We start from the raw sequence: 16960 nt of genomic DNA on the forward strand, positions 1-16960 counted from the left end.
TGCAACAGTGAAATTATTCAATCAACACAAAGTTAAAAATGATTTATTGTTATTATTTGCTTTTGAACATTGTTTCTAGGGAAACAATAGGATTTTTTGCTAATATTACTAATATCTAAAATAAATTCTTTCTTATAGAAATGATATTTGCACACATTTAACTCTTAAATCACAGTTCTAAAAATAACAGACAGAAAGTAGTCAGTAAGCAATATATACATTACTGAGGTTCTATTTTTAAATATAAGCTACTCAAATAGAAAATGAGCAGTTATGCTTTTTTATTGCAAAATTATCATTCTGTTAAAAATATTCACAGACTGTATAAAGCAAGGTTATATATTCAGATAGAGAAGAAAAAGCATATATATTTCACATATATTTATCATATATATTCAAATATATATTTGAATTAAACTTTTATTTCATTAAATATATGCATTGTCATGTCATAATAGTAAGACAACATCTGAGAATATTGTCAAATTCAAGGATACAATTAGTCAGTGATTTTATTCTTTCTTATATTAAATACATTTATTAATATTATTGCAAGGTTGATTTCAGAGTTGAGAGCAGAGAGTTAAAGAACTACAGTACTAATGGTTTTTAAGATCCCCATCTGGATTCATTGTCTCTCTCTTGTTTTGAGCTATTTTCTCAGAACATATCATGGAGTATGGGAGGCTAACTGTGATCCAGAGTGTGATTAAGAGTAAATTTGTGAAGAGTAAATCTGTCAAGATTTCACAATTCAAAAAGGAAAACTTTGTGCTCGCTTCGGCAGCACATATACTAAAATTGGAACGATACAGAGAAGATTAGCATGGCCCCTGCGCAAGGATGACACGCAAATTCGTGAAGCGTTCCATATTTTTTGGACTATCTCATACAGAAGATTTTTTGCCCAAACCTCAAGGTAACCACTAAACAAATAATCAAATTAAAACCACATATGATAAACAAAGAGAAAACTAGAAGAATCATAAGACAGAACAACCAAACTGAATTGGCAGTCCAAAACAAATGGGACAAGAAACAAAGGAAATGCAAAAGAACCAGAAAATAAGTGACAAAACAGCAACATTCAACCCTCATATTTCAATAATTACCCTAAATGTAAATGGATTGAACTCTCCAATCAAAAGATACAGAGTGGCAGGATGGATTAAAAAGCAAGACCCAACAATATGCTGCCTTCAGGAAACACATCTTAGCACTAAAGACAAGCACAGGCTCAGAGTGAAAGGATGGAAGACAATACTCCAAGCTAATGGCAAACAAAAGAAAGCAGGTGTTGCCATACTCATATCAGACAAAGTAGACTTCAAGATAAAACAGGTTAAGAAAGACAAAGAAGGGAAATATATAATGATAAAAGGGACACTCCATCAAGAAGACATATCACTTATAAATATATATGCACCCAACATAGGAGCACCAATGTACATAAAACAACTATTAACAAACCTAAAAGGAGAAATCAACAACAACACAATAATAGTAGGGGATCTTAACACCCCACTTACAGCAATGGATAGATCATCCAGACAAAAAGTTAATAAAGAAATATTAGACTTAAATGAAAAACTGGACGAGATGGACCTAGTAGACATATACAGAGCACTCCACCCAAAAACAGCTGACTACACATTCTTCTCAAGCGCGCATGGAACATTCTCTAGGATAGACCATATGTTGGGAAACAAAGCAAGCCTCAATAAATTTAAGAGGATTGAAATCATAACAAGCATCTTTTCAGACCATAAGGCTATGAAACTGGAAATGAACCAGGAAAAAAAAGCTGGGAAGGTGACAAAAATGTGGAGATTAAACAACATGCTACTGAACAACCAATGGATCATTGATGAAATTAAAGGAGAAATCAAAAACTATCTGGAAACAAACGAAAATGATAACATGCCATATCAAACCATATGGGATGCAGCAAAAGCGGTCCTGAGAGGGAAACTCATAGCGATACAAGCCCACCTTAACAAACAAGAAAAAGCCCTAATAGGCAACCTTAAATTACACCTAACAGAACTAGAAAAAGAAGAACAAACAAAGCCCAAAGCCAGCAGAAGGAGAGAAATAATAAAAATCAGAGCAGAAATAAATGATATTGAGACCAAAAAAACAGTAGAAAGGATTAATGAAACAAAGAGTTGGTTCTTCGAGAAGATAAACAAAATAGACAAACCCTTAGCCAGGCTAACTAAGAAAAAAAGAGAAAAGGCTCAAGTAAATAAAATTAGAAATGAAAGAGGAGAAATTACAACGGATACCATGGAAATACAGAGGATTATAAGAGAATACTATGAGAAATTATATGCCAACAAATCGGACAATCTAGAAGAAATGGATAAATTCTTGGACTTATACAACCTCCCAAAATTGAACCAAGAAGAAGTGGAGAATCTGAACAGACCAATCACAAGTAAAGAGATTGAAATAGTAATCAAAAACCTCCCAAAAAATAAAAGTCCAGGACCAGATGGCTTCTCCAGTGAATTTTACCAAACATTCAAAGAAGATTTAATACCCATCCTCCTCAAACTATTCCAAAAAATAGAGGAAGATGGAACACTTCCTGAATCATTCTACAAGGCCAACATCACCCTGATACCGAAACCAGACAAAGACAATACAAAGAAAGAAAATTACAGGCCAATATCGCTGATGAACATTGATGCAAAAATCCTCAACAAAATATTGGCAAACCGAATACAACAATATATTAAAAAGATCATACACCATGATCAAGTGGGATTTATACCAGAGACGCAGGGATGGTTCAACATCCGCAAATCAATCAACGTGATACATCACATCAACAAAACAAAGAATAAAAACCACATGATCATCTCAATAGACGCAGAGAAGGCATTTGACAAGATACAACATCCATTTATGATAAAAACTCTCAATAAATTGGGAATAGAAGGAAAGTACCTCAACATAATAAAGGCCATATATGACAAACCCACAGCTAACATCATACTCAATGGGGAAAGACTGAAAGCCATTCCTCTGAGAACAGGAACGAGGCAGGGCTGCCCACTCTCACCACTCCTGTTCAACATAGTACTGGAGGTTTTGGCCAGAGCAATTAGGCAAGAAAAAGGAATAAAAGGAATCCAAATAGGTAACGAAGAAGTGAAACTCTCACTATTTGCAGATGACATGATTGTATATATAGAAAACCCTAAAGAATCTGTTGGAAAACTGTTAGAAACAATCAACAACTACAGCAAAGTTGCAGGGTACAAAATCAATCTACAAAAATCAGTTGCATTTCTATATGCTAATAATGAACTAACAGAAAGAGAGCTCAAAAAGATAATACCATTTACAATTGCATCAAAAAGAATAAAATACCTAGGAATAAATCTTACCAAGGAGGTGAAGGACCTATACAATGAGAACTACAAGACATTATTGAGGGAAATCAACGATGACATAAAGAAATGGAAAGATATCCCATGCACGTGGATTGGAAGAATAAACATAGTTAAAATGTCTATATTACCTAAAGCAATCTACAGATTCAATGCAATCCCAATCAGAATCCCAATGACATTCTTCACAGAAATAGAAAAAAGAATACTAAAATTTATATGGGGCAACAAAAGACCCCGAATAGCTAAAGAAATCCTAAAGAAAAAGAACAAAGCAGGAGGCATCACAATTCCTGACTTCAAAACATACTACAAAGCAATAGTAATCAAAACAGCATGGTACTGGTACAAAAACAGACACACAGATCAATGGAACAGAATTGAAAGCCCAGAAATAAAACCACACATATACGGACAGCTAATTTTCGACAAAGGTGCTAAGGACATGCAATGGAGAAAGGAAAGTCTCTTCAATAAATGGTGTTGGGAAAACTGGACATCCACATGCAAAAGAATGAAAGTGGACCATGTGCTATCGCCATACACAAAAATTAACTCAAAATGGATCAAAGACCTGAAGGTGAGACCTGAAACTATAAAACTCATAGAAGAAAATATAGGCAACACACTATTTGACATTGGGTTTAAAGGAATCTTTTTGGATGACATGCCTACCCAGACTAGGGAAACTAAAGAAAAAATAAACAAGTGGGACTTTATCAGACTAAAGAGCTTTTATAAGACAAATGAAATCAGAATCAAGATGAACAAACAACCAACCAGCTGGGAGAGAATATTTGCAAAACATACATCTGACAAGGGGTTGATCTCCATAATATATAAAGAACTCACACAATTGAACAACAAAAAAACAAACAACCCGATCAAAAAATGGGCAGAGGAAATGAACAGACACTTCTCCAAGGAAGATATACAGATGGCCAATAGGCACATGAAAAGATGCTCAACATCACTAATCATCAGGGAAATGCAAATCAAAACAACACTAAGATACCACCTCACACCCGTTAGAATGGCTATAATCACCAAGACAAAAAACAACAAATGTTGGAGAGGATGTGGAGAAACAGGAACCCTCATACACAGCTGGTGGGAATGCAAATTGGTGCAGCCTCTATGGAAAACGGTATGGAGATTCCTCAAAGAATTAAAAATAGAGATGCCCTATGATCCAGCCATCCCACTACTGGGAATCTATCCAACGCACCTGAAATCAACAATCCAAAGAGGCCTATGCACCCCTATGTTCATTGCAGCATTATTCACCATAGCCAAGAAGTGGAAGCAACCTAAGTGTCCCTCGACTGACGATTGGATTAAGAAAATGTGGTATATATATACAATGGAATACTACTCAGCCATAAAAAAAGACAAAATCGTCCCATTTGCAACAACATGGATGGGCCTGGAGCGTATTATGTTAAGTGAAATAAGCCAGAAAGAGAAAGACAAACACTGTATGATCTCACTCATATGTGGAATATAAACAAACACATGGACAGAGAAAACTGGACTGTGGTTACCCGGGAAGTGGGGGTGGGGGGTGGGGGGTGGGCACAAGGGGTGAAGGGAGTCATATATGGGGTGAAGGACAAACAAAAATGTACAACCCAAAATCTCACAATGTTAGAAACCATTAAAATATCAATAAAAAAAAAAAAAAAAAAAAAAAAAAAAAAAAAAAGGAAAACTTTCTCAACACTGTAATTATCATGTTAGAGAATTTTATTTTCTTGAATGAAGGTACAACAGCTTTCTATCCAATAACAGTACCGTGGCTGCTCTGTCTTAGATCATGAAATCCAGTAAAGGTAATTGGATAAGCTAATATCATATACAATATTTGTTTCTTTCTTTTTTTTGTTTATTTTCAAAGAAAACAATTTATGACAATACTTTGGAAAGAAAAATATTATCTGTGTGTAGAAGATCAGCTTTGAGAATATGAAGGGCTGACAAGTTCATTTCTACCCATTGATGACATTTTCTAAAAGAACGTTCTTTCTAGTTTCTTGTATCAAAAACATCTTTGGTATTGTCAATGTTTTTAGTTAACTATTTTAATAGGTGTGTAATGGCATCTCATTGTGGTTTTAATTTGTATTTCACTAATAACTGATGATATTGAGCTTATTTGCCAGTCATAATCTTCTTTGGTGAAGTGTCTGTTTAAATTTTTGCTCATTTTATATTTTTTCTTTATTGTTGAGTTTTGAGAGTTCTTTATATGTTCTGGGTACAATTCCTTTATTGACTATATTATTTCCAAATATTTTCTTCCAGTCTGTGGTTTGACTTTTCATTTTCTAAGCTGTATCTTTCAAAAAAAAGTTTTTAACTGGTGAATTTTAATTTGTCAATATTTTCTTTTATGGATTTTGCTTTTGTTATTGAACCTAAGAAGCTTTATCTAATCCAAGATTACAAAAATCCAAGATTTTTCTTCCTATATTTTCTCCTAGAAGTTTTATTTTGGGTTAATATTTGTACATGATAACATATATGGATTAAATTTTATCGAGTACAAATGTTCAGAGCTGAACTTGTCTTGTTCCCAATCTTAGTGGGGAAAGCGTTTCATTAAGTACGTTAGCTATAGGGCTTTTGTAAATTCTCTTTATTAGCTAGAGAGTATTCTCTTCCATCCTTGATTTGTGAGAGTTTTTTTTTTTTATTCAGGAATGGATGTTGGATTTTGTCAAATGCCTTTTCTGAGTCCATTGAGATGCTCAAATGTTTAAAAAAAATTTAGCTTTAAAAATGGTGATTTACAAAAAATTGGTAAATTGTGTTGATTGGTTGTCAAACTAGCCTCACATTCCTACAATAAATCTGACTTGGTAATTATGTATTATCCTTTTAATATATCATTGATGTCCATTTGCTCGATACTTATTTAGAATCTTTTCATCTGTGTTCTTAAGGGGTTCGGTCTGTAATCTTTTTTTGCAATGTCCGTCTCAAGTTTTGCTATCAGGGTGATGCTGATCTCACTGAATGAGATAGAAAGTATTCCTCCTTTTCCAATTTTCTGCAATAGTTTGTGTAAAGTAGTATTATTCTTCCTTAAATAGATATAGGTCTATTTAGATGATCTATTTGTTCCTGAGTGAGCTTTGATGGTTTGTGTCTTTCAAAGAATTTGTCCATTTCATTTCAGTTGTTTAATCTATTGGCAAAAAGTTGTGCAGAGTATTACATTATTATTCTTTTAATAGCTCTACAACCAGCAGTGTTGTCACCTCTCTTGTGCTTAATTTTAATGTGAGCAGTCAGGCTAGAAATTTATCAGTTTCATTGATCTTCTCAAAGAATCATCTTTTGGTTTCCATAATTTTTCTCTATTGTTTTTATGTTTTCTTTTTCTTTGATTTTCAGCTCTGATCTTTACTATTTCCTTTCCTCTACTTCTCTGAGTTTAATATATATCTCTCACATATATGACACAGTTTCTTAAGTTGAAAGATGAGATCATTGAGTTGAGACTTTTCTTCTTTTCCAAAGTGGGCGTTTGGTGCAATAAATTTTCCCCTAGTTGTATCCAAAGTTTTTGAAATGTTATCTTTTCATTATCATTCAACTCAAAATACTTTCTAATTTCCTCTTTGATTGTTTCATTGACCATGAGCTATTTAGAAGTGTGTTACATGTTTCTAAATATTTGATTGTTTTCTAGAGATCTTTCTGTTGTTGATTACTTTTTTCTTTGTGAGGAAGATCAGCCCTGAGCTAACATCCATGCCAATCCTCCTCTTTTTGCTGAGGAAGACCGGCCCTGAGCTAACATCTATTGTCAATCCTCCTCCTTTTTTTTCCTCTTTTTCTCCCCAAAGCCCAAGTAGATAGTTGTATGTCATAGTTGCACATCCTTCTAATTGCTGTATGTGGGACGCCGCCTCCACATGTCCGACAAGCAGTATGTGGGTGCACGTCTAGGATCCAAACCCGGGCTTCCAGTAGTGGAGCGTGCGCACTTAACTGCTAAGCCACGGGGCCGGCCCCTGTTGATTTCTAATTTAGCTTGGTTGGGGTCAGAGAACACATTTTGTATGAATTGAAACATTTTAAATGTATTGAGACTTTGTGATGGCACAAAATGTGTCTATCTTGGTAAATGTTTTATGTGAAATTGGAAGAAATGTGTATTGTGCAGTTGTTGAGTGAAGTGTTATTTAAATATCCATTACATCAAATTGGTGTTAATGTTGTTCAAATTTTGCATGTTTTACTGGTTTTATATCTACATTTTCTAACAATTATTGATAGAGGAATATTGAAATAATCAAATATAGCGGTGGATTTATCTATTTCTCCTAAAGGTTTTATCAGTTTTTGCCTCATGTATTTTAAGCCTCTCTTATTAGATACACGAACATTTAGGGATCCTCTTGATAGATTGATCCCTTTATCTTTATATTTCATTTGACCTTCCTTATCTATATAATATTCTTTGCTCCAAAGTCTACTTTGTCTGATATTAATATAGCCACCACTCCAAGCTTTCTAGGGATTAGTGTTACCACCTATAATTTTTTCACCCTTTTACTTTCAACCCTTTGATCTCTACACAACTGAAGTATATGTTTTGTAAGGCAGCATGTGATTTTTAAAAAAACCTAATCTGACCATACAAGTCTTCTATTCAGAGTATTTAACTTACCTACATTTAATGTATTATTAATATGGTTAGTTTAAATCCATCATCATCTTGCTACGTATTTGCTGTATACCCCCTCTGGTCTTTGTTCTCCTCCCCTTTTTCTGCCTTTCTTTTGGGTTGATATAGATTTGTTGATTTACCTTCCAATTATAGGTCAACTTTTCCTTTTTCTTTTCATGCCTGGTAATTTTTTATTGGATGTCTCACATTGTGAATTCTATTTTGTTGGGTGTTGGCTATGTTTGCATTCCTACATATATCCTTAATCTATCATCTGGGACCTAGTTAAATTACTTGGAAACAATTTGAATCTTTTGGGTCTTGCTTTTAAGATTTGTTATGCATGATGAGAACAGCACTCAATCTTGGTCTGATTTTCTCCCACTTCTCAGGCAATATTCTTCTGTGTATTCTACACAATGCACTATGAATTACAAGTTTTTCCAGTTTGACTGGAGAGAACAGGCTTTATTTACAATCAAAGGGGAATGTCAGGCATTGTTACCTCGAATCATTTTTGGTGAACTTTTCTCTAGCATTGGGTAGGTTTCTCACATGCATGCACAAATCAATACTCAGCTGAATACTCAAAGGAGACACTCAGCAGATCTCTGGAGTTATTTCTCTGTGCAGCTCTATTCTCGCTGGTATTATATGCTAAAAACTGTAGCTGTGTTGGTCTCCCCTGTCTCCTCAAGCTCAAGTAGTACGCCAGGCTTCACTTGGATTCTACTTCCCTGTACTGTGCCCTGGAAACCTTCTCAAGGCAGTAGGCTGAGACAATCATAGGTATTACTTGATTTGTTTCCTGTCTTTTAGGGATCACTGTTCTTCATTGTTTGATGTCTAGAGCCTTGTAAATCACTGTTTCATATTTTTTTCATTTTTTCAGTTCTTTCATGAGAGGGTAAATCTGGATTTATTGTTCTATCTTGACTGAAAGTAAAATTTACTCCTGTTATTTTTAAAGATAAGGAAACTATGACATAAGAATTTAAATCACGTGTCCAAATCACTCTGATTATGTTATAATGTTATAATCGAGTGGAGATTCTAAGAAAAAAATTCTGACTCTCAACAACTAAAATCAAAATGAGGCTGGTGATGTCAAACTAGTTTAAAATTGTGTTACTGTCTTTAGTTTGGTGCACTTCAGCCCTTCATCCCATATTGATCCTCCCATGAAATGGAATGAAGAGTTCAGCTTCATCCAGTGACTCATGGAGATAATGACTGTGCACTTAAAGCCAAAAATAGTCTTATTATTAATAGCTTGTAGATGTATTATTCAATTAATTTCACCTCAGATTTTCACTTTGGCTGGGAAGGATGAGGCTTGAATGTTTTATCAGGAAGAAGAATACTTCTGACAGTGCATTCCACAGTTTAGCTGCTTGGGAGAGCTATGAAGAAGGACATTGTCTGTAATTTTCAGTTTGACTTCAGACTTGGTTAGGGCACACTTGGTTACAGCAGAAACAATAGGACAAACTCTAGTGCTATAGTTAAGTATGTGGAGCTAGAGGGGCAAAGGTAGTAGAGATTACAAGAACACATAGACAATAGTGCATGAAATGACCCCAGGAAAGAAGGCGTATCCAAGATAATCCATGGTGGAGGCAGGGAGTGAAGAGTTATCTCTGGTCACACAGAGGCTAAGAGTCTGAAATCAAGCAACCAAGTAAGTGATGTCAAGAAAACAATTGTAAGTGACAAGAGCCTTATGATGGAGCAAAGCTTCCTTCAAATAAAGACCCACTTTAAATTTCCTTCTTGAGCCAAAAATCATGAGTAGGTCTGACTGACTGTTCTCTTATGAAAATGTCTTCCATGAGACTAGGGGCTATATAGTATTGTTCAAAATATATTGTTAGCTTTTAGCACAGGGGTACAGTACTCAAGGCTTTATTGAATGAATGTTTGATTAGTTGGATGAGCAAGGAAGCCTGTGTAAATACAATATGAGAAGTACAATATTCCAAAACTCAAGAATTAATTCTAAACCCCAAGAATAGGAACGGAGCTTGCAAATCATTTTGGGTCAATGACTTCCATTTTACGAGTATAAAGCTGAATATTAGGACGATTCCGGTTCTCATTTTACCTTGTCAGTATTCTTGGGGTTTTGCGTTTGTGTCTGTGATATGTAATAAAGATTTTGAGAGAAAAATGTCTCTAATTTTAAGAGAATGACCTACTTCAGTTACAGTTAATTAGCTTGCCATTTAACTCCCATATGAAAAAGTTATTTTTACTGACAAATACTACAGATTCTGACTAAAACAATTAATTCCATCATAATCATATTTAATTTTGTGCAATTATAATTGCTAGTGTGATTATATTTTGTTTTTTATAATTCAATTAGATCATAAAGTTTAATTCTTCATAATCTAGTATATAGAAGGCCACATTTTTTCAAGTTTTAACTATTTTTTGAACTTATTTTACCTAAGTAGAAATTACCTAATTGGAACTAAAATTCACTTGTATGTAAAATCACCTAGGTACATAAGAGTTTTTCAGCAAGTCGGTGATTTCTTTCAGCAAACTAAAAAGTATTTGTCTTTGCTTCATATGCTGAAGCACGTATGAAAACTATTTCCCTATACAGAGTTAAGTACTCCACACCAGAGGTCAGCAAATTACGATCTTTCAGACAAATGTTTTTCTAAATAAATATATTTGAGGCCCTCTGATTTTCTAAATAAAGATATTTTGGAACACAGTCTTGCTCATTCATTTATTACTGTCTCTGGCTGCTTTTGTGTCACCATAGCAGAGCTGAGTAGTTGTGACAGAGACTTTATGACCAGCAAAGCCCAAAAGATTTATTATTTTTTACTTTACAGAAAAAAATCTTTGCTGATCCCTCCTTAATACAAAGGGAAAATAGGAAAAATATGACTTCTCCTTGCAAAGCTTGTCTTGATAAAGGAAAAGTAATCCTTTTCAAATCAATTCAGTTGTTAGAGATTAAAAACTTTTAACATTACCTTCCTGGAGGCTCAGTGCATCTTTGTACCATGCTTAGAACTGAGTTTCTAAACTAGCAGTTTGCTATTTACCCATATATCAAGAAGACTTAGCTGTTATGGCCAATGAAGATGGCCACAAATTCTCTGACACCTATTCCTTTGAGAGTGAGATCTCTCTCCTCTTCCCTTTTACCTAGGAAGAATCAGTGATCGATTTGACAAATAGATTATGGAAGAAGTGACTCTACGGCAGTTTCTGGACTCAGGCCTTAGGAGATGATTGCTTCTATTTCTAGTCTTGGATTACTTACTTTTGAGGTCCTAAACCATGATGTAAGCATGACTGCTCTAAGATTATCATGCTGGGAGAAAGTTGTGCCACTTGGAAAGGCCTTGGAGAATGAGATGCAGTGTAGAGAGAGAATGAGAGAGAGAGAGAGAGAGAGAGAGAGACCAAGAGCCCTGAGACACCAGATATGTAAGTGAAGTGGATCCCTCAGCCCCTGTCCTCCCACCTGCTGTGGCAATGCTCAGGGAAGAATCACCCAGTCAAGCCCTTGCCAGATTTCTGACCCACCAAATTTTAAGCAAATTAAAATGGTCGTTTTAGGGCATGAAATGTTGGAGTAATTTGTTATGTGGCAATATAACAAAATCAGATTTATAATCTGATTATTATTGCTATAGCTCAAGCCTGGAAACACTGAATTTCCGAAGGGAAGTAGCTAATAGCCAGTAAAGGATAATGCTCCAAGCTCCCACTTTTATAACTTCCATCACAGTCTCTGTCCCTTAAAGAATGGGAACTGATCTTATTCTTTTAGGTATTTGCATTTGCAGATTGCTAACAAATGTTTGCTACTTAGACTGGCGGAAGATTAACAGTTGTCCTTCCTGAACAAGTAAACAGGTAACCTTGTCATATTTACTTAATTGGCAAGCATATTACTTTGTTAAACATAATAAAAGGTTAAAGGTATTATTTCTTTAAAAAACTGAAACAAACTTAAATAGTGATTCAATTTGGGTGACAGCAATGTTGGTATGATAGTATTCTTTATTTTGTAGTAGAAATGAAATATATCTGCACATATCAAATAGGTTTAATTCTTTTACCTTTACAGGACCAAGGTTTATTTCTCTTCAGTAGTACATGTGCAGGAGAATAAAGAGAACACAAATATGGTGCGCTGGTAGACCAAATGGCTCATTAAGTCATTTACTCTAGACCTATGACTTCATCCTTTCTTGTAAGTAATATCATGACTATTTTCTCAAGGGACTGTCATGGAATTTTCTGTTATAATGGTCTAAATTTCAATCTACTCTCCCTCTAAATATCTCAGATTTTACATAGAATGCCATTCATAAGTCTTCATTTGTTTCATTCTTAACATTTAACTAAATGATAAACAATAAAGAGAATGCCCATTTATAGATAAAGAGATGTCCTTTTGTCCCTATAGATAAAGGGATGTCCTAAAGGAGATCCCTCCTCTAAAGGCCATATATCCAAATACAGTCACATTCTGAGCTACTGGGGCTTAGGGCTTTGACATGTGAATTTCAACACAATTCAACCCATATCAATAAGTGTACATATTTATTCATTTTGTAACACTCCATAGTGATTGTAATACCTTAGAACACAAAGTAGGTTTTACTATTTCACACTATGTTAAGTAACTTCAGATAATTTTAGGATTCTTGTGCCAACCTTGTATAAAAATTTCAGTCTCCTGCTTTACTCCCAGAAGTCACTTCTCACAGGCTACATTTGTACTGCCTTTAGGAGCAGGCTACATCTTCTCATATTAATGGCAATCTGGAAAGTCAGGTATTTAAGTCTTTTAAAAATTGTATGTAAATTAAAATATAAATAGTACATTGATGAATGGTCTCAAAAATTTTCTCTGAAAAATTTTCATTTGCATTTTTTATAGATGTTATATTACCTGACTAAGCTATACAAAAGTCATTTATTTATTTATTTTAATAATTCCCAAAGTTTTTAACATTGTTCCAAGTATACTGGTTTGTTGGCTAAAAGACATGACAACTGCACAGTTACAGGTAGACATTTTCAATATAGGCCTACTAAGTTTCTCTGCTTATATTTTGATGACATGTGCTTTGGTTTTAGTTTCTCAAAATCTAAAGGAATTATATGCGTATCGCTTTTAGGGAATTTTAAAATGGCTAATAAACTTCCTCAGCTTAATTAATATGTAAATATCAGAATTGAGATCACGAAAAAAATTTTATTGATCAGGCATTAGGTAAGTAAATGTTATCATGTTCCAACAATGACAACTGATATTTATAATGCAGCAAAATTGTGTTGGAATATATTTCAAAACATGTAGCACATAGTATATAGGAGCCTAGTATGAAACATCACTCAAAAAATATATGTATTTTCATATTAATGAAAGATAAAAAGCACCATATAGAACATTCATTCACATCAATTGCTGAAAGTCCAAAAGATGAGAATTTTCATTTTAATTAATATATATAATAAAATTCACAGTAACTTCCATATTTCAAATTCCTTTGCCCTCTAGCTTTCCTCTCAGTTATGAGTCAGGGTACAATAATTATAAAAACACATGAAGTCACCTACAATTAATGGCCAAAAACAAATACATACTAAAGATTCCACAAAGATACTTTCTTATGCATATCATATATGCTGACTTTCACAATTTTCATCAAGAAAACAAATGCAGAGTAAATGTACATATATATTACACACACACACACACACATCACACCTAGGAAAGACATTGCCTTATGCCATACTCATATGATCATTAAATGTATATGGTTGCTTACACAATGAACTGAATATGGAAAATTCTAATTTAATCTTAAATTCTATGCCAAAGTCATTCTGATATCATGCTATTGAAAGAAATTTGTTTTTTGTTTTATCATGGCTGTTTTATCATGGTTGACAGTTTGAGGACTGATAGATGATGCATACTAGATCTATCCAGTAATGTGAGCAAAGTTCTAAAAATAAAACAAAGTTCTGAAAAGCAAAAGGTTATTATGAGGTATAAATAAGAAGTGAAAATAGCACAAAATGTCAATTGGATTTTGAGATTTGTATAAAAAGCCATCAAGCAGTGGGTGTCCATGCAACTTGTCATTTGTGCTTATATTGATTAATTGTAAGATAAATAAAATGTGAGCATTTTAAATACAGAAAGGAAAATGCTGTTAACCTTCTGCAGACTGAACTTTATAAAGCCGTTTCTAAATGTGCAAATCTTGCTGTAATTAAAGGAAAAAAAATGTACTTTACACACACTTTTTAAAGAGATAATGATCCTAGTCTGACTCAAACTCATTTTATGACTTGGGAAAGAGTTAGCAATGCTTATATGAACCTGTCAGCCAAGTGATAAAGAACGATGGATGGGTGTACAGTGGCACTTGCCAAAAGAAAGAAGAGATTATTGTACAAAAAAAAATTAAAAGAATTGAATGGGGTACTGTTTTCTAAAATAAGGCATCCGGAGAATTTCTTTATGAATAATATTAAGTGTCCAATCTGCCTCGCTTTATAACTCAACAAACCAACCATCTTTTAAAAATGTATACCCTACACTTTCCTACTTCTATCATTGTCTTGATAAAAAGTGCATTTGCCATTTTGGACAGGGAACAATAAAAGCAGAATTCCTACACAGAAAATAAATACATGTAGAGTAGAGGCACAAACAAAGAATCAAACAAAAGCCCAAAATGCAAATCAAAATACTGAAGAAAGACTACATAGGTTAGCCTAAGCAATTGAAGGAAATTGGACAAGGACGTTAGATAGCGGGAAGACTATCTATGGGGGCAGTACAGGGAAGAGTGTTTATACTAGAGCCTACCTTAGTCAAATTGAGTAATTAAAGATAGAGAACCTCCTTGTGATACACGGTTATGAGTCCTTAGAAGTGAATATGCCTTTTAGTGGTCAAGCTAATTTTTAGATGACATTTAATCAAACAGTTGAAAATATATATTATTTCTGTAACTGATGAAATTATGGCCAAAATGAGGGAAAACAATCTAAAAAATCAAAAGCTATATATAAATTCCTGTTAAATTATGTTAATTTATTCATATTAGATTATGATTTGCAAGACATTAACTGGAACACTCAATTAGTGGTTTCAGCAGAGGTTCATTACGCCGTATGCAGAGAGACCTATTTTCTTAATGAAGTCCAAAATCTTGGTAAAGCTACTGTCTTTAATAAATTTAATTAAAATATATTTAACAGGTATAACTGTAGAAAATTCTTTCATGCTAAACAGTTTCATAAAACCCATGTGGCTCTGCATTTCTTCTCCCTTCTGACCAGAATGTCTATATCATAAGGGAACATAATACTGTTCCTTGGGAGTCATAATTCACATACTGCCCCATCAGGAAATATTTCCAATATCCTTAAACAGGGGCAATCTGTCTTCTGTGTTTCTGCATGTCATATTATATTATCCCTTATTACAATAATCTTCACAAAGCATTCAATATATATATATTGTCTTTCTCTTTCATTAGATTGTATGTTCAATGAAGGAATATTTTATTCATTTTGCATTATTACTTTTTATGTCTGACAATGAAAGCCCAAAAAATGCAGATTAAACAACTGGATGTAGCTCCTGGCTTGAGAATTTTGAGTTTGGGACAGATTACTGCTTACTTATTCTTTCAGCACTGTTCTGCTTTTCTGCATTTCATAATTGATGTAATGCACGATAAATGCTTAATGCAGTGCCTGGCACAAAGTAAATACTTATTAAATAATCAAACGTAATAAGTCTTTGCTTTAAGTAATTCTCCATTCCTCTCCTTCAAACACCCAGATCTTCCTACTCTAATACTGAAACCTGAGCCTTCAGTCTACAGATAGCGTTCTGATCTCAAAGCATAGATAGATGGCATTAGCATTTGTAAGTAAGAGTTATGCTCTTGGAATGAAGTTAGTACAGAGTCATCAAACTTTCAATCATTGGAAGACTTTCCTGTCTCTCTCCCCCAAAATAAATCTCCTGGCTTGCATATATTTACAGTGTAATAAGAGAGAAACGTGGAATTTTCTATAATAAATATAAGCATAAAATGCTAAAAGAATATAAAACAAAGGCAAATTAACTCTGCCTGGACCACAAAGGGGGGACCACAGAGTTAGATTTTAGCAAAGCCTTAAAAGATGAGTAGAGAAGTGAATAAACAATGCTTAAGCGAAAAAAAAAAGCAGAGGCAAGAAATTTCACGGATTGTATAGAAAATCAAGACAGAATCTGAATGACCAAGTCATGGGGTTGGTGAAGGACAGGGTGTGAGGGCTATGAAGCTTCCACAGTTGAAAGGGACCATATTGCAAGGGTATTGAATGTCATCTTAAGGAACAATCTATTGTTGACAAAGCCTACATGAAGAGATTTGTATTTTAGAACAGTAACTAAAGGGAAAAAACTGATTTCCAGGGTAAGAGAATGGTTTTATATCTGTTGTATTAGTGCACTGATAATATGATGAGGGCAAGTAATTATGGGGTTGGAACAGAGTAGAGAGATTTGAGAACCATATTGTGGAGGAGCAAAAGTTAGAGGAAGCGCAGTTCACAAGAAAGCCCTCACTTATGACACCATTTGCAAGTTCGGGGTTCCGCAAACACCCTCAGGTTCAATAATTCACAAAACTCACTGACAACTGTTATACTCATGGTTACGGTTATTACAGGGAAAGGATATGGACTAAAATCAGCCAGAGGAAGAGACACACGGGGCAGAGAACAGGTGATTCCAAACATGGAGCTTCCAGATGTCCTATCCCTGTGGAGCTATGGAAACTGTTAACTCCTCCCAGCCACAATGAGTGACAATACA

The 16960-nt window shown here is 34.3% G+C and overlaps 1 non-coding gene across 1 annotated transcript; it reads left to right on the plus strand.

The window, feature by feature from the left end:
* The first annotated feature begins 771 nt into the window (after positions 1-771).
* LOC131407742 (U6 spliceosomal RNA) lies at positions 772-878 on the plus strand. Its single transcript, XR_009220610.1, has one exon. It is a non-coding gene; the product is annotated as a U6 spliceosomal RNA (small nuclear RNA).
* The last annotated feature ends 16082 nt before the right edge of the window (positions 879-16960 follow it).

The sequence above is a fragment of the Diceros bicornis genome, chromosome 6 (assembly GCF_020826845.1).
Source record: "Diceros bicornis minor isolate mBicDic1 chromosome 6, mDicBic1.mat.cur, whole genome shotgun sequence".
In the NCBI taxonomy this organism is placed as follows: domain Eukaryota; kingdom Metazoa; phylum Chordata; class Mammalia; order Perissodactyla; family Rhinocerotidae; genus Diceros; species Diceros bicornis.